General features: G+C 38.9%; 1 protein-coding gene across 2 annotated transcripts in view; it reads right to left on the bottom strand.

The window, feature by feature from the left end:
* lingo2 (leucine rich repeat and Ig domain containing 2) overlaps positions 1–25045 on the bottom strand; it is a 302849-nt gene that overhangs the window by 218062 nt on the left and 59742 nt on the right. The window lies entirely within an intron of this gene.

Here is a 25045-nt window from a genome sequence, read left to right as displayed (position 1 = left end):
TTGTTACGTTTAAAATATTTTTTTTTATAAAATGGCAATTTTGAGTTGATGGTTTACTCAGCAAAAATTTAATTTAATACAAATTCATATTTTTACATGTATAAAATTACAGAACTTTTGTTAATTGATTCAATGTTTTACTTTTTAGAGTAAACGCAGCACTCTCAAAATTTCAGTCTGTTTTTAGAGAGTTGCTAACAAAGTTGTGTGTTATTGTGAATATGCTAATGCAGCTAAAGCGTAGCTGTGTCTGAATTCTTTCTAGTGCTGTCTGAATCTACTCATTCCAAAATCGGGTGTACTACCAATTTCCCGGATGTCTTTACGAAAAACTAGCGTGCATCGATGCTCACTGGATTAGCGAATATAGACCACAATGCATTGCGGTCGAACAATTTCGAATCAAAAAATGTGCTTACATTTTTTTTTTATAAAACATCCACATTTTCCCCATCAGAACACAATGGAGTCATAAATACATGTCGTGAAATGTTCGTATTGATTTGATTTTGACTTTGTGAAATCGGTGACATCATATTCACTGTTTGGAAAAACGAAAGAAAACTAGTTAGCATCGTCTTTTAAAATCCAGGGCACTAAATAGTCCCGCACTATATCGTTTTTTAGTAGTTAGTGGTTGGAGAGGGATTTCGGACACAACCTGTGAGGTTTTTTTGTTTTGTTTTTTGACAAGTTGCTAACAAAGTTGGGAGTTAGCTTTTAGTTTTTTTAAATGTCGCAAACAAAGCTGTGCGTTATTGTGAACATGCAAACGCAGCTAAATTGTAGCGGTGTCGGACTGTGTTTTTCTTTTTTTCTGAGTGTCACTATCAAGGTTGGGAATTACAAGTCTGAAAATGCTAATGTAGCTAAGGTTTAGCGTGTTACAACAAGTTCTGGAATTGCTGTGAATCTGGTTATAAAGCCTGACTGACTGACAGATTCATATCCAATTTTTTTTTGTTTTTTTAATGCTCATTTTAGTTCAGTGCACCATTTATATGACAAATAGAAAAATAAACCATTTATTGACTGTTCACCCTGTAATGCGGAAAATACTGTAATTTCAATGACTAAAGACAAAAAATGAGTGATAGGAAAAGCTCAAACAAAACATATTAAGAATGGTGTAAAGATGCTGCTAAATGATCTTTTCATTACTATTTTTTTCTGAATTCCATGCCGTCTTCCTCTCAACACCACTGGTACAATCATGGCTTCAACCTGCAGAGCTTGAGGAGAATCATGTGAGAGTTGATGAAGGCCCATGAGCGGTGGCACTCTTACACTAATGGTTCCACCTCTCTGCAGTCACACGTGTTGTGTGTTCGATCTGTGGTTTCAGAAACTGTCAAGAAAACAATAAATCATGGAAAGACTGACAAACTGTTCATGTCACAGCCCCGGGTCGCTGCGCCCTGTCTTCCTCTGCACGACCAGTGATTCTGTAGAGAAACCAGAAAGCCCCAAAAGAGAAGCAAATAAATCCTTTTGCTTTGCTGTTAATAGTTCCGCCTTTGACCCACCTACCATCATGACTGATTGGGCCACTTATAGTAGGTGACTGGAGAACTGCTACTGTCTCCAAAGCTACACAAGATTGTCTGACCTCATGAGGATCAGAAAACTCAAAAAAGTAAGAATCCATGTTGTGCAGTTGGTCAAGTGGACCTGGATTAATAAATCATCTTCTCACAGAAAGATTTTTTTGTTGAATGTTAGCTAATGTGTTGGGAGCAACATGTCAATTGCATTGACGCCAATACAAAGAGTTCAAGAATCAAATGTGAATGTTTTCAATTCATCAATTTCTATTTGCATTATGTAACGATTAATTAAAACTGAGAAAATCAGCTTCAAGTGTAAAACTAAAATTTTTATAACCCTGATATAAGGATTCTCATAAACTGCTGTTTGTGCTTCCCTCGCCTCCCGTCTCTATCAACACATGTTTACTGGATCGATGAGTCACCTTTAGGAACCTGACCAGTGTAAAAGATGTCTGAACTGAGTTGGACTCGTTGACTGGAGTTTCCTCTGATCACCTTAATGGATCCAAAGAGGGCGATTGGGGAAACAGAGGGAAGTCACTTCTTCCTGTAATGCATGAATTTAACCCCTTGGTATGCAAATGTATTTCCAGCTATGAAAAAACTCTACTTCTGTGTTTGTGTTCCTGCAGATGCTAAATTAAGATCATTTTTGAGCAGAAGTGTTGAGATGCATATTTGCATTAATAGATATCAATGGGTTAAGGGTAATGCAATAAATCAGCTAATTTAAAAGAAAATCTTCATTCACAGTTGTTATAAATAGAAAATAAAGAACATTGTGTACAAACAGAATATTTTGCAACTAAGCTGTAATTGCTTCTAGAAAAACAAGTATAATTTGTTATGTCTTGCAGTCCCGAACATCACGAAAATAGAAGGTACCATCGTCATGCATGTGATTGGTGTATTGGAAGTATTTGTATTTAAAACCAATTCAACCTGGTCAACATGTTCATCAATGCAGAAAATTAAAAAATCAGTTTTGTCAAGTCCTGTGCCTAAATTTAGTAAAAATGCGGAGCTGATGACATTTTTCCATGCAGGTTTGCTGTGAGTGTGTGTGTCACTGTGGCAGATATAGCACAATCACCACCTAGTGGCTAAACTGAAACACCCTCCGGGAGAACAACTGTTGGAGTTTCTCCATGTGACACTGTATGACATTAACCATGTCTTAGAGTTACAATAATACATTTTACAGTACGTGAACTGTCTTAGAGTACTATGATTATCTTCAACACACACACATAATTTATGTATATATAAAATTATTGTTACTAATAAATATTATTCGAATCAATCCAGGTCCTGATGAATTGAATTATTTTTTTATATTATTGGACGGCCCAATTTTAGTGATTAGAATTTTTTCTTAAAATAGGAAATAAATAATAAATATTTTTCTTACCCAGTTTGTTTATTTAAAGAGACTCTGTCAATGGGTTAAGCATGTTTGAGTTATTTCTAAAGTGCCTGTATCACAATGTAGAAGATGCTTTTTAATTCCAATCATTTCTATGTCTACTCATGTATCTGTTCTTGTCTCTGGAATAAGGGATGCGTGCAAACATAATAAACGAGTGGTGATTTAGTTTTAAACGTGCGTTTCATTGTGTCTCCTCCTTTAATAGCTCCACACTCTCAGCCGAACTGATGTGAATTGGTAAAGATCTGTTATGCAAACATTCTCTGCTTGAGTTCAGATGAAAACAGAAATATAGCATTAGTCAGCCTTGCTAGCTGCTGCACAGTTTCTCATATTTTAGCCCAGTTAAATAAGCAATTGAAACGGTAAAAGTGAAGCCACTTTTGTTTAGTACAACAGAGGCAAAAATACAGTTGAAGATGAGTGTGTAAATGATGTCCACAGGCTATTTGCTGCTTGCTTCACGCTGTTCCTGCTGCGTCAGAATGCAGCAACACATGGAATCTACATCTGTGTCGTATGTAGGTCACCCCAAGGATCCTGATTATGGAAAATCGGGACTTTGTGCTTCAACACAATGTTCTATCTCAGATGTTACTCCACAAGTAACCCCAGTGGAAAGACTAGGACCTTTAAAGTACATGAATGCAACTCTGTCCCTGCACAGGACAAAGCAGGGATAAAAGATGGATGGATAGTTAAAGGTGGATTTTCTTTGTTTGAAATACGATAAATTGAAAATGTTCTTGACCTCTAAGTGAACAACCTTGAAGTGCCTGGCAGCTGACATTGCTTTAACGCAAAAAACATGTTGCAGTTACCCCAGTACCTGTCATGATAGCAGCGAGAGAAATCCTTCGAATGGCATGTAGATTACCATCTGACATTTTTATCTTTAATAGGGTTTTAGGAGCTGAATGATTTGCACTTTATGCTTTGACTTGAAGAAGGTCACATTTGCTCTGCTCTGTCACAATAAGTTATGTTTCTAAATGGTTTTGGGAGAGATTCTTTGCATTTATATTATCCAGATTGTTTTTGATTAGCAGAACAGAAAAAAAATAAATAAATAACCTCTTGCTAATTTTGCTTTGCATCCTAAAATCCCACTCTGATTATCATTTATTGTAAAAGTGTTTTAATTTTTACAATTCTTTAAATTCTTCTAATTAATTACATTTTGAGTTTACACATTTAACCCTTCCACTCTCTATGGGGTCCAGGTTCTGGAGATGGTATCTTCACATTGACTGCAGTCAAATGAGCCGCCGTTCACATTTCTGTGGTCAAATCAGCATCACTGGATTTTTGGTGTGAGTTTCATCCAATACTTACGGTAGCAGGACTGAGAACGCTGGAAAATCTCCACCAGACTCCACGGAGCTTCTTGATGTGACCACGGAAATGTGAACGGCGGCTCATTTGACCGCAGTTGGAAAGGATTGTAAATCAATGAAAGAGCATTTTGATGTTAGCTTTGATTATTTTATCAAGAACTCTGAGAAACCAATGATTGAATGTATTGATCACAGTCAATAAACATTGGAGAATTAGCTAAAAGAGTCTTTGGTGAACTGGAAGGAGAAAGAATCAGGATTTTGGAGGAAGTTCTGTCCATGAAGATCTTCACTTCCTCGTCCAGCTGACATCCGGATCAGAACCATACGGCTGGACATTACCCATGTCGGTGGACGTTTTTATGTTGCAGCGGTGAAGATGTACGCTAGCGAGACACAGAGATATCGTAATCAGACGGAGAATCAGGGGAGCCACGCCCCCTCAGAGGAAATTTTGGAAACAGAGGCTTGGGTTGGGTAATTTGATTAAAACTGTCATAATCACATTTAAAACACTACTGGGAATGTTTTTTTCAATAAAAAATGGTAAATGGCCTGCCTGTCCTGGGAGAGGATCCCTTCTTCATGTGGACATCCCTGAGGTTTCTCCTCTTTTTCCCTGGAATCAGGTTTTCTTTTTTTTTAGGAGTTTTTTGTTACTGAGAAGGAGAATCTAAGGGCAGGGATAACCAGTTTAGCTTAGTCTGTTTACTTTAGCAACCAGCTATTGTTTATATTTTATGACTGACTTTATGTTTTTGTGCATTTACCAGTGTGAAGCCCAATGAGAACACTGTATTGTAATGTAATATAGATAAAACTGAATTGAACATAGAAATGAAGCCACATCCAAATATTACTGGGCCATGAAGCTGGAAAAGTTTTGAAATAAATACTATATAAAAAAAGAAACATGCATCAGTTGTTTTATAGTGTCTACATTATTCCCACAACTTGTTCAACAGCATAAAAGTAGAAAAAAAAATGACCCCGATAAGTAAGTAAAGAGGTACACACATACACACCGGGCCCTGTGGTATCCCAGGAGTGGTAAAACACCCGAGGTAACGTCCAGCTATTAATAACCTCACTGAGAACCAAGGTCGTTCAAGATTTACACCTTTATTTCAGAAAATTAACTATCTAGACCGCTAACTCACACACACAAACATGCACAACACACTTGGGGGGCGCACACACAGTCACACACATTAAAAGCCCCTAAAATAACAACACAAACATTAGGGAAGGACTGGGACTCTGGGAGGAAGATTGGGTGACACACAACAAAGCACAGTACACACCAAAACACACCACACACCAGGGCCACTATCGGGAAACAACAGGAGACAGAACAACAACACTTTAGGAGACACTAGAATAAATGTGCTACTGACAGGAGGAAAAGTGTGACTCTCCTGTCCAATCACCAGCTGTCGCCACTCAGCAGTGATTTGACTTTGCTGGCTGCCTGCATGCCCACACCTGTATCCACCTATCCTGTTCCACCCCCACTGGACCAGTGCCAGCTCAACAAAAGGGCAAATTGGTTAGAATGACAATGAAGAAAACATCAAACTAAAATAAAAATACATCAACTTTTATTGAGTTTGAACTTATTCACCTGATGGGTGGATACGGGATGTCTGCAGCTGTAAAATAGGCAAACCTGTACGGGACATGCAGGTGCATGACATAGCAAGGGCGTAGACTGCTCAGTAGAAACTGTTTACCCAGCCAGCAAGACCAAGTGGGTCCATGTGGTTTAAAAGTGGCAGAAAATGTGGCCCCAAAGGGTTTGCCCACATTGGCTATAGTGAGCAGTCAGGAGGTAGTCTCGCAACGCTACGCTAGCCAGCCACCCTGTGAACAGCATAGTGCGCTAGCGAGCTCTGCTGTAACATGCTAGCAAGTTCCTCTGTAGCAAGCTAGAGAGCTAGACTCCTTATTCCAGAAGAAGAAGAAAGTATGTGCAAATAACAGAGTTTTAGACCACAAATAGTTACTTTAAAAATATTTCCTTGAAAGAGTTTGAAAATCTCATGCCTGTGAGTTTATAAAGATGTTTATTTCGTCAGCAATGTTTGCTTAGTTCAAAGGAGCGTTAGCATTGGCTGTCCTATATGAAATTCCATTTAACGTTAACATCAAGCTAGCGGAATTTAGCATTAAGCATTAGATGGATCTCTACTTTTATGGATCGATTGTTGATCTATTAAGCTTAGATTGATTCATATGGATTAATTCATTCTTTTAACCCAGCCCTACATCAAAACATGTTTTCTCGTGCAGTTTGATCAAGATTATATTGATATTTAAACATTTTCTTGTTATGATTATTTTTTAGGGGGTAACATTTAATTTGAACAACAATTCAATTCATTTCATAATTTGTGGTTAATGATGCGTTTCAGAGTTGATTTTGGCTCATTTTGAGTGATCTGATTCGATCCGATTCATTGACCTAAAATAGATCAGGACATCTTTATCCAGAACTTCCACCAGTGTGACTCAGAGATGATTATCTGCTACTGATCAGTGCAGCTGGAGTTTTCCAGATTCCTTATATTTCTTTCAAGATAATCAAGTGTAAATGTGAAAAACATAAAGTGTTTCCACACATTGGACTGTATTGATGGTTTGATCAGTTTTTTTAATGGTATAAGGTTGATTTGATTAACAACTTGCCTCAGACATATTGATCTGTTTGGATCGTAGGAGTAGAAATCGATAAATTGATTAATTTTTAAATCCCTATTTTTTTTCTTGTAAGACAGAAAATACATGTGTCATTGAGACAAGACTGTTTCTACTTTCTTAAGATTTTATTTTTGCCGTCTTTAGTGCTTTTCTACAGGATGCCAGACCTGCTCAATACATCGCAAAGGTATCGTCATCTCAAAATCAGTCTGTGCAATAAATGGATTAAAAAAGTGACTTCAATTACAATAAATATTTACCATGAATGTTTACACATGCAAAAATAATCTTATGGCAGACCTTAGCCATTTAAATAGAGACCTTTCCGCATTTGAGCTATCGGATGGATCCCTTTCATGTTAGATACTCATCTCCTATGTAGATGTGGGTCATTTGGGGTATAAATAATCAAGCTCTGTTGAAGTTATTCAAATAAAACTAATGCAGTAAAATGGAAATAATACAGTATATTAGTTATTTTGTTACATGATCATGTATTGCAAGTCACATCGTCATTGCAATATAAGCCAATAAGACTTAAACTCAATCTAAAGGAACAATCAGAGGTGGATGTTCTGATGGAGCATTGCGACATTCTCCAGGTAAGCTTGAGGTGGTCATACAGAGATAGTGATCCTTACCAACACTCAGACGAAAAAACAGAGCACCAGCCAAGCAGCTGCTTCACTGAGCTGTTCCCGTCTCTTCTTCCTTGCGACTGGAAGGAGGACACTCTTGGCAGCTTAGAGGTGAAGCAGCAGGTGGGAATGTCTAACGGGAGGGCATAGAGGACTTCATGGTGGGGCCTCATTAAACCGATCACCTGACTCTCCGATGCACTCGACTACAGCTAAGATCTGAAAATGTGAAGGGAGTCCAAAGGAAGAGAGCAGACTTAAATCAAAATAGACCAGATTCAAAATCCAGTAAAATACAATCCTAAAGGCTGCTAATGTTAGCTTGGGGGTTTGAGGGGCTGTAAGAAGCGGGAGAGGGTAAGTGGGGGCGGGATTGCTCTGAGTTAGCAGTCCTGCCCACAATCTAGATGCTAGGCCTGGTCTCCTGCGTCTAGGTCCTCTACCACCTCTTCCTTTCCGAATGACCCGACCCACTTGGACCCAGCAGGAGAACTGTTGCTGCAGGCCGCGCCACATCAGAAGGGTTTTCCTGCACCCATAAATCAAGTCATGTCAAGCCATGTCCATGAATATGTTCCTGCCATCCTTCAAGCTTCATGTTCCTGTTCATGTGTCGGTTCCTGAGGAGGGTCACCGGGACCGCTCCTTCATGTTCCCTGTCCCTTGTTATGCTTGCCGCTCATCCCCTTGACTGTATTCCCTGTTCTGGAGGAGGGTTCCCTTTCGTCCCTGGAGAGAGTTGTCAGGGCCCCTCGTCTTCACGTCTGTTCCTGAGGAGGTTCTAATACTGCTCCAATCTATCTGGCTGCAGGAGCTCTGTTTTCTGGACTTGTTTTTCTCATAAGGGTCCCTTCCTCATGGGTGTTTTGGGCATCTGGGATCTGCCCTTTAGGGGAGGGGTACTGTCATGATTATAGGCTTAGGTTTTGTCATCCTGTTTTTGCTGTCAGTCTCACCATGTTCAGGTTAAATCATCCACGGCTGTCTTCATTTAAATAATCAACCTCAGTATATTTAAGTGTCTGCTTTTCAGTTCTTCAGCGTCAGGTCATCTGTTCTGCTCTGTTCTGCTCTGCCACCGTTTTAAAAATCCTTGGGTTTAGTTTTTTTTTGTTTTTTTGTCATGTTTAGGTTAATTAAATATTTAAAGTTCCTGTCACTAAGCCTGGTCTCCTGAGTTTGGGTCCTCCTCTACCTCTTCCTGACATGTTTTGCAGAAACTATTAACATAAGTTTTCTGATTTTGACAAAAAAACAATACAAATTAAAGACCACGGGAAACCTTTTACAATAAATCAAAAATGATCAGAGTGGGACTTTTTGAGTTAATATGCAATTATACTTAGGCAGAGGCAGCTAATTTTAAAATGGAATGATTTAATCAATATGATAGGACGAAATAACATCAAGATGATATTGATTTCACTGTATGACACAACCAGAACATTTGCATTAACACAGTCAGATTCAAATCTGTAAGCTTTTGCAGCGTTTTACTCGTCTGACAAAATTTCAACCAATCATAAGGAATCTACAGCGGTGACCTCAGACGCCGTTTTTGTCCTCCTGTCTTGAATTTCGACTCTTTTTTTAGATCATCAGGAAGTGAACCAGGCCTTTTTGACAAGAACTTGACGCCGTGGGGATCAATAATGCATTGAATCTTCATTGCATCAAATGTCAAGTTACCCTTTTAATCAATGACTGGCAGCTGCTAACTGGAAATAAACAGCTTTTTTCGCTCCATCACTGCGTTGTCACATGGAATTTAGATGCTAAAGAGATTACTGATCAACTGTCAACCCTTCACAGTTGTTTCTGTTTTGGTTAATTGATCCTTTTTTTATTACTGAAAAGTATGCTGCTTTTAACGGTTTTGATCAAAGATAAATTACTCACAACATCTTCTCTTCTTTAGATATTACTTAAATAAATCATGAAGTCTCTAAATTTGTATCATTCTGAGTGTTTTTTCTGAGACAACATGGCACTGATTGAGGCATACAGACATAAACTCTGAAAATGTTTTTAAAAGTAAAAACAAGTTTTTGCTAAAAGCCATCTCTGTGGGACTGTAAACGTTTGCAAATGAGGGTGGTACACAAGAATTCATAAAACTCAAAGTATGAAGAAATCAACACTTTCTGCCATTTGAAAGAACAACAGTGCCATGTCCTGTTGCATTCATAAATGCATCCGAACCAATTTGGAACCATTAATTGTTAAAGTATAGAAGGATAGGGTTACACTAAGTAGATTGTGGCTTTTTTATTCATCCATCCATATTCTGAACCCACTTATGCCCTTTAGGGGTCATGGGGGTGGTGGAGCCAAGCCAGCTACTAGCTCTGTTTGAAGGCCTTACACTCGGATCCACACCTAGGGACAATTTGGAGTCAACAATTAACTTTGGAAGCATGTTTTTGGTCTGTGGGAGGAGACTGGAGTTACAGAAAAAATAAACTCACGCATGCACATGGAGAACATGCAAACTCCACACAGTAATGTCTTAGTCACAACCCCCCTTACATGGATCGGGGTGATGCCGGTTTTAGGGTTGTCCGCCCCCATAGAAGATCGGCCTTAAACCAAACACGAAAAAATTTTTTGGGGCTCTTGACCTCTATAAATTGGGCTTCAAAAGTGCTATCTGTTGGTTATTGCCAAATTTTTGGACAAAATAAAACAAACTTGTTGAATTCATAAAAATATAGTAAAAAATGTTTGTGTGCTGCCCTCTACAGGTTGAAACAAGGTATTGCAGTGGAATTTTGTGATTGGTTGACTGGTGTAACTCCCAGAAGTTTTACCACTCAGACAGGGGTCACTTTCAGACCTGCAAACCTTCAGGCTGCGCCTGCAGCCCCGCTGTCGGGCCTCACAAAAGCAGCATCTTGAGCCAGCGGCTTAAAACATCAAGGTCCTCACTTCCATCACTTTTCCTGGTACCACTCTCCATATTTTTTGTTTTTTAATTGAACATAACAATGACAAGCCACTCTCCATATTGAAGACCCAGCATACGATTCGTAAAGCTAACCTTTCAATCATAGCCACACCTCCGCCACTCAGTCCCGCCCCCTTTTTGGGGTTTTTAAAACCTGAGCAGAGAAGGGAGTCAGCCTCCAACTGCCCTGTTTGGTTGCCCTTTAAAGTTAAAGCAGGTGTGTATTGCAGTTCCCTTGTGGCCTTAAACGACGACCTCAAGGGATGTCTCAAAAATGGAATGTACCATAGTAATAAATTCAGTAAGTGTGTAGTGAAGTATTTTTAAAGGTTAATGTGAGTTTCACTCGCTCATGACGTGCATTTGCGTGCACTTGCTCCTTACCTACCACTGGCAAGAGATGTCAATGACGCCTCTTGTGTCCTTGACGCAAGAGGTGTCAAGGTGAAATGTAAGTGTTCGTAGGACGACTACATAAACTACAATCTGATTATATAATTTCTAACAGTCAGGTTGAATACACTGGGTGCCTAAGGGACACATAAGGAGTGTGCACTTATCACTTGATCAGGACTAATGGGTCTCTTGTGCAGAATTAAGGGAAGTTGAAAAGATTTTTAAAAAAGGCCAAACAACGTGGCTGCTTTTCAACTACACCCCAATCTTAATATAGCCACAGAATTGGCCCCCTTATAAGTTTGCCTAGTTTTCACACACAAACAGACCGTATCCACCCGTAAGGGCAGACATGACAAAGGCTAAAGGACCCAGGCAGGATCTGAACCAGGGCCTTCTCGCTGTGAAAGGAGAGCACTAACCACTGCACCACTGAGCAGCCTGTGGCTTTGTTAATGAAAGCTAAACACTGTGGAAAATGACACCTCTGTTAACAGTATCAAGTGACCATGAATTGATCCACCAAGACAAAGCCTTTTTGAAAGCACAAATTTGGATTATTTAAAAAATCCTGATCCATTTCAGGTCATTAAACACATCTTGTATTACTTAAGCTAGGTTGTTTGTATTAAATAGCTGCTTCCTCCACTTAAGGCCTCATTGATCAGTACAGCCATCTGCTTTTGCTGAACGTTAGCGAGGACGTTCGAACCAATCTAACACACCATCTGTTTTAAAGTTCTAGTCGGTGACTTTCTGGCACCAGAGGCCTATGTCACGTTTTACACAAATCACTGACCAGTATGATGTTAGGAGTGATGATGGGATCTATAATCTCTTTCCCTTTATCTGGCTGCTCAATTTGATGATCAGCCAGGTGTTAATGATAAAGGAGTGCAGGGCTGGCTCTGACCAAATAGCCATCAGCAAGCTGTAATGGGGTGAAAAGCTTGCTTTGGGACAAGAGTAATTGATGGTCCTTAGGATCAATATTAATAAGTGAGTCATTGGGGCATTTCATCAGGTATTGGAATACAAATTAAGAAAAAAATCTTCTGAAACTGTTAGATTTTTAGCCCTTTTTGGATTGTTTTTGTATTTAAAAGTTAAAAAACTGCATAGAAGAATTTTCAAAAGTCAAAAATGTATAAAAAAATGAAACTTCAATTACGAAAACCTAAATTACATCTTTTAAAGTTCCATATGGAGTCAAAAATCAGTGGCTGTATTGTCTGTAAAGACCAGTCTGGATAATACATTGTAAAGACAGATCACAATAGGAGTTATATAACACACGTGGCAGGAAAAATGAAAATCCAATCAGGTGGGTGAGTCACAATATCTTTGAACACGTCCCCAAGTGACTTTTCTTTCTCCAAAAGGTGAACATCCAGCTGGCCATGAAACCATATTTCTGCAAGTTTTTTAAAGTTCTTCTAGCCTGTTCTTTAAAAAAAGAAAATAACAATGACACTGTTTTTAGTATCTGTAAAAGCGCAAAATAATGAGTCTTCCATGGAAAGACATGGTGGGTTACTCTTATTTATAACAAGATTTGGAACTAAAGTCAGTCATTTTTAAGATTTAAAATAATTTTCCTCATTGCCTAAAACAAAAGAAGTCTGTCTATAATTTTGGCATAGACATTTAAAGTATTGACATCTTTTTGAACTAGAGCTGATATTCGTCAATCCCTATGTCATTTCCTCTTACTGAATCCATCCATCCATTTTCTTAACCAGATATAAGCCTTTCTGGGTCACATGGGTGCCGAAGCCTAACCTGGCTACTATTGGGTGAAGGTGGGTTACAATCTGGACAGATCACCAGTCTGTTGAAGGGCATCTTCCTGAGTTGTAGGTGATAACTGTTTGTCTACAATTTGAAATTGTTATTCAGTTCAGTTCAAACTTCAAGGGTAGCCTATATTAGAAGTTGTTCCAATATTAATCAGAGTCAATGTAGGATCTCTCATAGCAGTCACTGTTGTAGTCATTCGGACCTAATATACATATACAGGCCATCTCTGACAACTTTTGGCTCTTACTCTAATACAGGGGTGTCAAACTCAATCACACAAGGGGCCAAAATCCAAAACACACCTTCAGTCACGGGCCGAACAGGATAAACATTTATTGAACACACTGAAACTAGATTTTTAAAACATTAAAATCATAACTTTTTAACATAATTCTGAACTAGATATATAGCATTACCTGTGATAATGCTAGTGTGAATGCTGTAAGCTGAATTTGGTCGCTGAAGATGCTGAAAATGATAGCTGAAATCACTGAAGCTGATAGTCAGCTAAAATATTAGCGATATGGCAAATTACCCTAAAAAACAAACAAAAAAAAAACTAAGGTTTGCCAATACAGCCTGTGTAGCTAAAAAAATAGCTAAACTTCAAAATATCCTAAAAGAAAAAAACTGAAAAAAAGCCTAAATTAGCCAAAACAGCTACTGTGTAAATATACGTCTAACTTAAAAACAGCCTAAGAAAACTTAAAAAGTAAAGCTTAAATTAGTCAAAACAGCTAGCATGTAACTGGAATATTAGCTAAACTCCAAGGTAGCCAAACACATTTTAGTAAATGCCCAAATAGTCCAAAAAGCTATCAGGTTGCCAATTTTTAAAACCATACATTTTTAACATAATTATTAATGATAAACATGCAAGAATTTATTCCAGAATACATCAACTTAAACCTTAAATAAATAACTTTCAATATTTTACTCTCCATAAAAATGTAATTTGTCAAAATTATACTAGTTAGAAATGAGCACAAGATAACATTTGGTCATTAGTAACAATAAAATAAAATGATCTGTAGAGCCAGACAGAATCACTCGGAGGGCCGGATCCGGCCCCCGGGCCTTGACTTTGACATGTGCTCTATTAGATGTCTACCAATAGTGTTCTAGTGTATTAGATAAATAACAGACATCATGTGTCCTGTGAGAAGACACTACGCAATTGACTTATTTACAAAGTGCAAGGCATGATGGGACTACGACAAAATTAGTGTTGGGGAAAGTGGAGATCTATGCAATAGACCTCTATGAATTGATGTCTAGCAGATGCTTAGCCTGACTATTTTGCTTTAACTTCTGGATGTCATTTCTGTTGCATGATTGATCTATTTATTTTCTGTTTAGATACCATTACAAATCCCACTGAGACTACTGTGTTGTACGATTGGGCTAATTTTGTAAAAGAGTATCAACCACCATCAACGTCTGGGCTTTGAAGGTCTCTTGACCATATCCAAGGTCATCACATGCAAGACTTCTCCAGCCCAGAGCCCAACCGCCAGAGACTTTTCAATACTCACGATTCACTGTTAAATGTTTCACAATTCAATCTTTCACAATTAAATCATTCAATCAATCCCACTTTCAAGTTCTCTCCTTATTGAAATGCATATCCATAGCTTTAAGCTTTGAAATGGTCATGATTTAGATACCCAATAGATGTGTCCATGCCTAGTGGGCAGTTTTCATCTCACTCAGCATTCCTCAACGGAGAACCATCTCTATACTAGACATGAACAAAACTGTATCACATTTAACAATGTTGGAAAGACTTCTTCATATTCTATTGGGTGGTATGATCTGTTTGTGGACGTGGTTAGACGACCTGGCAAATTTGGTAAAAAATATTCAGAACTTTAAAGGAAATTTGCCAAATTTGAACAAAAAATTGCTTAAATAAGATATAAGATATAAGAAATAAATAATATATATATAAGATATAATAAATAATCTGCTTAAATAAGATATATATAAGAAATAAATAATAATAATATATATATATATATAAGATATAATAAATAATCTGCTTAAATAAGATATGTAATCTCTTTAAGATATACATTTTGAAAGTATAAAAGACTGCAAAGAACTCAATAAAGAGTAGGTGTTGGATTTAACACAGCTACTCAGCACACTTATTCATCCAGTCCTTTATTTTAAGTTTATGTTAATGTTAATGCCTAGATTAGAAAATCTGGATGAGTTAACACTAACCATGACAGGACTACTACTACTGCCACTTCAAGAAATGTCTGTTGTCGAAATCCTTTTTTACTGCCTCAAATCTAGTGTTAGCCTTTGTAATTCAGTTTGTTTGATTTGTACAATTCTTATCTCACGTATTTATGTTCAGTGTATTAGGTCAATATGTATGAGTGCTCTAGTCTGACTGTCAGGAACAGGTGGTGTAGGACCCAAATTGCAGGAGGGCAGGTTTGGTGCCAAAAGCATGAACTAAAGGAGCGGACACACAAAAAAACTAAACTGAAATTGAAGAACTGCAAAGCATCCACTAAAATACACTGAGGATAATTAACAGAAAGGAAGACAGCTGTGGAGAATTAACAACCAGAAGCAGGTGTGACTGTGACAGGGGAACAACTCCAAACAACACGACCAAACCCCAAAATAGCACTGAAAAAAACTAACTTAAGATCACAGTCCTCACACCGACTTTGAGTGGAATTTTAAACCATTTTCACTATTCCAAAGTACACTAAAGATCTCAGTCATACTTAAAGAGAAAAAAAGGGAGTTTTTAGCAAGCTTTGCAGATACAGTCATCATTTTTGATGACATGGATTCCAGAATTTTCCATTTTAACAGAAACTAGCAGTTTTCAATTGGGTTCTAGGAATTTTACTCTCTGACCTTTCGGTGAACTTTCTCTCTCGGGAAGACGGATATGAATGATTTCAAAACTGGAATATCGCTTCTCATTGAAATTTGATGGAAATGGAGCAATAACCTTTCCCAGAAGACTTTGCAATAATGTTTGCAGCTGTAAAATGCTTGATGGTGATAACACACATTTAAAATCGTGGTCCAGCAAACGGCGGGACCTCAGCTGTTCCAGAGCAACATGTGCTGCTAATCAAATTAGCAGCATTGATTCGGAACATCTGCTAGATAAATAACCTCTTAATTAAAAGCTCTAAGTAGCTGATTTATTTTAGCTCAAAAACAGACTTTGATTTTTTATTTTATTTTATTTGACATATTATCAAACTGCATTAAGGTAGCTGTTAACTTGATAGGTTTGGAGATTTCTAGCTGTATCCTTATCAGTATTTAATTGTTTAATGTTTTATTTTCAACTCAAATTTTTATCTTTTGTTTTTTTCAACTGGTCTGCAGCTCCATGTTTGTTAATGTAGCAATGTCTTCCTCAATGTGTTATAAAAGAGTAATTTAATATAAATCTATATAAAGTATATATGAAATCCTTACACCATCACAATGGAATGTGTAGGTCAAAGGTCACCTGTCAAAATGAGTTTGATGGAAAGTTCATTCCTTACCTCTCTCACAGAGCTCCTCTTTACTGTACTTTACTTGATTAAAGATGGGTTTGTGTGAGCAGACCTGTGTGTGCGCGTTCATGCTTTTTGTAGGCGAGTACCGACTCATATAACCTTAAATACTGTGTTTATCAGTAACTTTATCCCAGCAGGTTGCTTAAGTTACTTTTTTTTTTTTACTAGATTAATAATAGTAAAAAAAAAAAAAAAATCACATTATTTTGTCTTTTTGCACTTTAAGTTGAACTATTAGTGAACATACCAAGAATTTCAGGTGATCTTGTCTCATCGGTTATGATTTAGGTAAAAAGTTTACCTGAAAAATGCTTTGCAATAAAAACATTAAACTTGAGAATTTTATAGGAACTTCTCATGTCCTCAGGTTTTAGCAGCATCGTTACACATTTGAATAGTCTTGTTTGTCTGAATCAGATGAGTTTTGTATCCATTGGGAGGCAGAAAAATTCTGCTGACTCAGCTTTGAATTGGTGACCAAGAAACTAACAGCTTTGAAGGAGATGAGATTCATCTACCGTGTAAAATTTAACAATTCAGCTATTAGTTAAATTAAGGCTAATTTTAAAGAAAGCAAACGATTGAAAGTTGTGTATTACTTTTTTTTTAATAACTCAAATACAATAATGGAATATTTATAATATATACAAAAGAAGTTAAAACAAAAAAAGTGTTTGTTATCATCGCACCAAAACTTCTTAATGACCTCTGAGAAAAATTGTGTTTTTGGGTTTTTTAACATGTTCTCATGACATTTCTCTGATCATATAAGACATATACAAATAAAATGAAGATTAAAATTAAATTTCTGAAAATGTCTTCATTCAGAAAGTCATCACATATTGACGTTTGGTTAAGGACCCCTCAACCTCACTTTTTGACGTTTTGAGTGTCCTCAACCCGTTGTTTTTGGATGTACTGGCTGTTCATAAAATCAAGGGCTGTGGGAAGAATGCTATGAAGACATGTTAAAAACCCCCAAAACACAATTTTCCTCAGAGCGCCTCATTAAAGGGTAACCAAACACTAAATCAACTTTATTGTCAGTTGACCTCTATAAATGGGGCTTTAAAAGTGCTGTCTGTTGGTCATTGCCAAGTTTTTGACAAACTGAAATAAAACTGTTTAGTTCTTGAAAATACAGTCAAAAACCGCCTGTGTGCTGCTCCCTACAGGTTGAAATGAGGTATTACAGTTGAATTTTGTGATTGGTCAAACCATTTAAGTCCCAGTCATGATCTGCAGCTCCAGTAATGATAACAGTCCTTTTCTCAGGCTCCACCCCTCTGACTGCATTTACATATTTCGATTGTAGGTGGAATCCACCTCCAACTTACCTGTTTGGATACCCTTTAAGATGAAATCAAACACTTTCTATTTTTTTTTACCTTTTTTGCATATATAGGTTAGGGTACCAGTGCGGTCCATGTCGTGGTACTGGATGGGTTCCAGTTTGTGGCCCTGAGGTTGGGACCCGTGATTTAACAGAAACAGCCAACATGTCAAAAACAACATGGTGGGGACACCCAAAACCTACATTTCTGATGTGTAGGGGTCCTAACCAAGCGTCAATATGTGACGAGTTTTGAGTGAGAATGAGTTGATTTGGATCATTAGCATCAGAGCTACATATGTGGAATGGATCCATTTGAAGTTTCCCAGATAGTTTCTATCAAAAGCAGTTTCTTCAGGTGTTGAAGTGAGTCACACAACTCAGAGGTTTGTTTGTTGAACTTACTGCTTCCTTCCTGTGGTCTAAAGTGATCGGCTCAGACGCATTTTCTCCAGGTAATTGCTGATGGTAATCAAATTCCCATTAAAGAGCAGGAAGCGCTCGTGCCAGTCTTCCACGCAAGCGGGGCCGGTGGTCAGCTGCCCCTTCACCACCAAGAGCTTTCCTGAATAATTACTGCAGTACAGCTACACTCTCAGAGCTCTCACCAGCGTCTCTGCCAAAGCGCTTCTGTAATCGCTGTCAGTGCCTCCCCATTTGGTTCAAACTGCGATGTTGTTGAGGAGTTTTGCTTCCGCCAGACACTGGCTGTAATCTCAATTTGCTCTTTGATTTACACCTCAGCCTCCGTGGTGCTAATCCTCCAACACCAGAAACTTCTTAATACACAGCTGAAGGAGAATAAATGAAAAACGCTTGTATTTCTAGCAGCCCGTCTTTTATTTTCTCCACCTCTAAGAACAAAAACAACATTAGTTTGCTCACATTATCATTTAAAGGCCCTATTTCATCCTCATGTATCAATAGCCGTTCCCTATTGAGTGAAAGTCTTTTTAAAACAAATTTATGTTTGGATTAGAGGAGCTTAAATATGAGGATGTTCGACGCATGTTTATTCCAGAAGAGTTTGAAAGAACTGCCATGTTCCTACTGTTAAGTGACACCAGTCAGCTATGCTCCAACCGGCTGAAACCAATCTATATAGCATCCACTCCCTCAAGACACTTGGGAAGCTCACTTAAAGACATCAATACTGCAGGAAATGAGACACAGAGCGATGGCTTCGAAGACTTAGATGTTAGATGGCTGACTGAGATGCCCTCACATCTTATTTAAGGTTGTGCTGCTCAATAGAACATAGTTCACTGCATAAAGTCCCTCCTCTCCTGTTAGAGATAAAACATCAAGCTTTGCTGGATGTCAGTCAAACAGCAGTGACATGGCATAAGCAAGGGCAGCTTCAGGAATATCTTGTATGCAGAAAATGGCAACGTTGTGACTCGGCTGCCAAACTGATACTTTTAATAAAGTCAGAATAAAAAATATGTAAATCAAGCAGAGGAAATGTAGTTTGTAAAAGCATGTTGATGCGTCTTTTGCCCAATCCGAATTCTTCCCTTCTACCTTCCCCTCCATTTGAAGGGGCAGTTTTAGTGCAAGTGTCCCGGGCATATTTAAAAAACTCTCCAAGAGGGGGGATACAAAGTACTCCGTCATGAGGCTAAACCACATCGCGCTGAGAGGCGCTTTTCTTCAAGTGGGTGCGCCAGTGACGCCAGAAATATGAGACACTATTTTTTCATAACTCTCCGTTTGGAGGGCCAACTGAAGGGGAAGGGAGAAGGGAAGAGATTGGATTGGGCCCTAGATTCTATCCAACCATCTTAAGGACTCACTGAATCCTTTTGGGGATGCTGGAGCCTATCCCAGCTACTGATGGGTGAAGGAGGTAGGCAAACTCTGAACAGGTCACACACTCGCATGCACACCTAGGAGTAATTTAGACACACTAATCAACCTATGAAGCATGTTTTCGGGCTGAAGGTCCTGGAGGAAGAACACAAATACACGAGGAGAACATGCAAACTACACACAGAAAGGAACAAGGCAGGATTTGAAATATGACCTTCTTCCTGTAAAGTGAGTATGCAAACCACTACACCACCATGCAGCCCAACTTAGATCCCTCAGATCTGATTAAATGAAAAGGGAAAAAAAACGAAGCTCCTGTTGCTCGGTGCTTCATCACAAAATAAGATGAAGCACCGAGCAACAGGAGAGGTTCTGCTCCTCTATGTTTACGAGAATATGTGCTGTCATTTCAGATCTTATGATCAAAGTCTTGACCAGTACAAAAGCCCACATTTGGCGTTACAGCCAGATTTTATGAGTTTAATTTAGTACACAATACAAGATAAGATTTTTTTATAAGCCTTTATGTTTTTAGGCTTGTGTTTTCTTCCAGTTACCGCTACCTTCTGCCTCTTTCTCAGATCGACTGAGAAATCCTCTGTCTTAGGAACCGCAATACGCACCAAAACCACTTCTTCAATACATCCATTCATTTTCAGAACCTGCTGAATCTCTTTCGGAGTCACAGGGTTGCTGGAGCCTATCCCATCTACTCAGGGGTATAGGCGGAGTACACCCTAAGCATGGTTCCTACTCTGTAGAAGGACCACACCCACATCTATACCTACTGGGACAATTCAGAATCACGATCGACCTATGAAGCATGTCTTTGGACTGTTGGAGGGAGCTGAAGTGCGCTGAGTAAACCCCCACATGCACGGAGAAAACCCAGTCGGGATTTGAACCCAGTCTGGTTGTGAGGTGAGAGTGCCGACCGCTACACCACCATGCAGCCCTGTGAATCTTATAGTGTTGACATTTGGACCTCAGGTCTGTAATGATAAACTCTATTCTAAAACGTCTCAAACATCTATTTAAGGTTTCCACCTGAAATATCACAAAATACATACATTAAGAAAAGAATTAATGATGTAATAAAGATAAATAGAATGACAGGCTGGAGCAAACAAGCACTGAAGTTCACTTTTGCCTCCGCGTGGTGCCAACATTCACAACAAGATGGATTGGCCCTGAAAACTGTCAGCATGCTCTGAACAAAGGGCTTCTGGGAACTCAATTTCCTACCATATTGTTTAAGCAGCTTTTTCATTCCCTGTTCTCAGCTTAGGATGGTCAGAAGAACATCAGGAGGATTAAACCTTGTGCTGAATATTCAGATAACTGTTCCACTGCTTCCTCCAACATTCTGCCAATCAAACGTCAGCTAAATAGTTTTTCCCGTCACGCACACACACACAAACACACACACCCCGGCTCTGGCAACTAAAACAAGCAAAGTGGTACAAATCAGCAAACATAGGAGCACCAGAGGGAGGCTGGGGAACCCCGGAATAACAGTAAAAAAAACAACTTCTATACTTCCATATCTGCGAAACATAATGGAAATGGTTTGTCACTAACCCCCATCTCTCCACTATTGTCACAACCCGACTCCCTTCTCTTGTCACTTCAGCTGAAATGTAAGCGTTAGCTTGAAATCCATACATTCACGTCCTTTTGGACAGACAGCGCCGTTCTGGTAAACCTCTGAGGTGCGGCAGCGACAATGCGGATATGCAGCTGTGGCATCAGAGATAAAAGAAAAGCAAGTGCGAGCAGTAAATTTTGCTTTGTCAGATCGATAAGATCCATAATTGCTTCTTTTGCACATTCAGTCCCAAGTTCCTGCAGTGAGCAGTCGTCAATGCTTCAGTTGTTCTCCACAAACTCCCCTCTCACGCCGTCGATTATTCACACAAAAACTGATCAAAAGATTACATCAAAACTGAATCCAAACATTTCATTTAAATACAGAAAGATAATGTTTTTCATCTGGTAAAATCCCACTCTGATCATTTTTGATTGATTTTGAAAGTGGTCTTTTAACTATAAATATGCTGTTTTTTGTAGTGTCGTTTTCTAGGACATAGCGTCTGCAGAGCAGCAGGAGTTGGTCAGAAATTTGCTTCTGAGCTGTGGGCAGCACTGTTGGCATAAAGTAAGCCTTCCCTTATTTCCCATCATCCATATGTTAACATGCTCTTCGGCCAGCTAAGAGACCCTCAAACAGCCAATTTAAAATTAGCAGTGCAACAAAAAGGGTCCGGAGGGGGTCTGGTTTGAGGACCACAGCGTTTCATCTCTGCTCTTTGCAGATGATGTTGTCCTGTTGGCTTCATCAAGACAGGACGTCCCGTATGCATTGGAGCGATTTGTAGCCGAGTCTGAAGCCATTGTTCTCGACTGGAGAACGGTAGTTGGTCTTCTCTCTGTGGGTGGGGTGCTCCTGCCTCAGGTGGAGGAGTTTAAATATCTTGGGGTCTTGTTCACGAGTGAGGGAAGATCGGAGCGTGAGATCGACAGGTGGAATGAAGAGGTGTCTGCGTGATGCGGTCGCCATACCGGTCCATTGTGGTGAAGAGAGAGATGAGCCAGAAAGCAAAGCTCTCAGTTTATCATCTGATCTTCGTTCCAATACTCACATATGGTCATGAGCTCTGGATCATGATCGAAAAAATGCAGACTGCGCTGAAACTGAAAAGGATATGCAAAACGCAGCGATTTTGAGGATAATGGGTAATGAGGATGTTCAGGTAGGCCATCCGACGCAAAACTCCCTGCCAAATTATCAGTGCGAAGTAGTGGATTCTGTTTCGCTGCTGCGCTCCCTAATGAGATAAACTGAAAGGTGAACAACAACAACGGGGGAAGACGAAACACTCTCATTCTTATGCCATTTCAGTGATTCGGGGTGACTTTTTTTAAATGACAGAGTTAAATATCAATGGGTATAACATTTATTTTAGACATTTTTATAAAGTTTTCAACTCAGGCCTCAGAGTATCGAGGGTCCCAGGCAACTGCCTACCTTTTCCTAATGGTAAATCTGCCCCTGTGGATGCACACATTTCAGCAGCAGGATTTTTCAAACAGCATTTTTTTGCATCTGAATAAATAAATATTCAGGAATGCAATGTTAGTCTACTTTATATATGTCCTCCATCATCAGAAAATGCCACAAGAACATGCTTAAACACCATTTTAATTGGAGTGGGTCTTTCTATTGTTTTAGAAAACAGACCCAGCGTCACAATGTTTCTGTCTTCAGCACCACCTGTGTCTTTATCCACCACTTCCAGCCAGGTGGCATTGGAAAGTCTAACCCGCGCCTGGTTTTGTGCTGATCTGCATAATGCCTGATGGATCCTTTCATGCTCCGCTGCCTCCTCACCTCCTAGCAAAGATGCTGCTGACTGTGAGCTCTCTGGAGGAGCCTCTGATGTGGCAGCCTTTGCTCTACAGCTACTGCTGGGCCTCTGGTGGGAATGAGGGTGGAAAGTGATGATGATGTGTTAACAGAGAGAAAGAGACTCTAATGCACAAGGCAGGTCTGCATGAGCAGGTATGCAGCAGGTGGTGTCAAACAGGTTTGGTGTCACAGTCGCACTCCATGCTAAGCTCCAAGGTTTTAAGGCTATAACAGCACCATAAAGCCTCATTGTTCCTTATATTTTTTATGTCTCGTGCTGGTGAAAATGCACATTTCAAACAGATATGTGAGGATGACTTTGTTCTTTTGAAAAGACGTTTGGGACTTCACTGATTTTTTGTTTTTTTCTTAACAGAAGACATACAATAAATCCACCTCAGAAAGGTGTTGTTTGACAGGATTATGATGCCAGCAGCCTGCAGGCGGGCGGGCTGGTGCCTCGCTGCTGCCTTTTTCCCCGTGCCAAGGGCATCATTAAACCTGCCTCAAAGAAAAATGTCAGATCTTCATCTTTATCCAACATACAGAGCTGGTTAAAAAAAAACTAAAGAGTTTAGAGTGATACTGGGGGGAAACAAGAAACAAAACTTCTCAAACGAACTTAATCCAATGTGAAATTAATTCCACAGAGTAAATAGCACAATAATCAGATGTAGTTTCAAACATACCGGCTCATTTACTGTGAAAATCTATTTGCCCCGTTTTTGATTTCCTGTTTGTGCGTCCATTTGTCACACTCCAATCATCAGGCAAATTTAAATAGACATTTAAATACTAGACAAAGATAACAAGCAAACATAAAATACTGATTTTAAATTGGGTTTTTTCATTAGAGGAATATAAATAATCCAAATCTATTTGGCTCTGTACAAACATAGATTGAATGCTTTATTACATCAATGGAAATCTGACTTTATTATATTTAGCTGCACTCAAATCTGAATACTAAAAACCTGCTCTCATCAAAAAATGACTTACAGAACCAGCCAGAAAACTAATCCTTGCGTACTAGCAGAAGAGAAAGACATTGTGCAATGATGCAAAGATAGATGCAAACATTAAGGGACCCACTCGGATGAAAATTGTGTTTTTAACATCTTTTTGTAACATCATATATATATATATGTGCAGATTGAGAATGGTTGCATGTGTGACATCGAAACTACACTGGCCGTTTCCCTCCTCCCCCCCATTCTGATGCATTTACTTGTACTCGGCTATAACCCTGTGTGAGAGAGTCTAAAGAATTGGGTGATGGGAAATGGTGGTGGGGTTGCTACATGCCGACAGTCCCACCTACAACTAAGAGGAGAATTCTAATGAACTGTTGGTTTTTTGTTATATTTTGAAAATTAAAAGACAACTTGGAACGCTTTTACAACAAATCAAACCTAGAACATTCTAAACCCTCCCAAGGGGTGGTCTGGTAACAGAAACACCTCAAAAGAATGGACACAACTATCACAGCTAAAGACCTTATTTCCCTCTGCTGCCATCAGCATTTATGACTCCACCATAGGGGGAATATATAAGAGATTTAAAGCCAAAAACAGACCAAAAAGGACTAGAAAGATAAAAGCTATTGATGGACAAGACCATGGATGGTCAATCCTGGTTCTCAAGATCCAAAACCTTTTTTCTTTCACATTATTGACACAAAACATGGAGTGTTCAGTCAATGTGAAATCTCTTAAAGATTTACTCTGATCACAAAAGCCTTCCAAATGGTTTTTAATGTATGATTATGATTTTAGACAAAATCAAAAAATCTGTTTTAGTGTCTTAAGACTCCAGACTGAGTGATGGATGGGGCTGTTGGCAACACAAAAGAGGAAAACAAAGACGTACATGGATCTATTTGTCTGCAAGGGGATGAGTCAGAATGGAGGGAGCTAGTAGTAGTTTCTATGTCACAAATACGATCTTTTTCAAATGTTTCTTCGCCTGCTCTTGTTTACCAACAGTTTGAACAAAGATATAGTTGGAAATATATTTTTACATTTGACTTTCTTCATACATGTCCTCCATCATAAAAAAAATGTCACAAGAACATGTTAAAAACATCATTTTCATCGGTGTGGGTCTTGTTTCGATGAGTGTCCGATTAACAAATTAACACAGT

The sequence above is a fragment of the Oryzias melastigma genome, linkage group LG10 (assembly GCF_002922805.2).
Source record: "Oryzias melastigma strain HK-1 linkage group LG10, ASM292280v2, whole genome shotgun sequence".
NCBI classification, from domain to species: Eukaryota; Metazoa; Chordata; class Actinopteri; order Beloniformes; family Adrianichthyidae; genus Oryzias; species Oryzias melastigma.
This window is presented reverse-complemented; position numbering and strand designations above follow the sequence as displayed.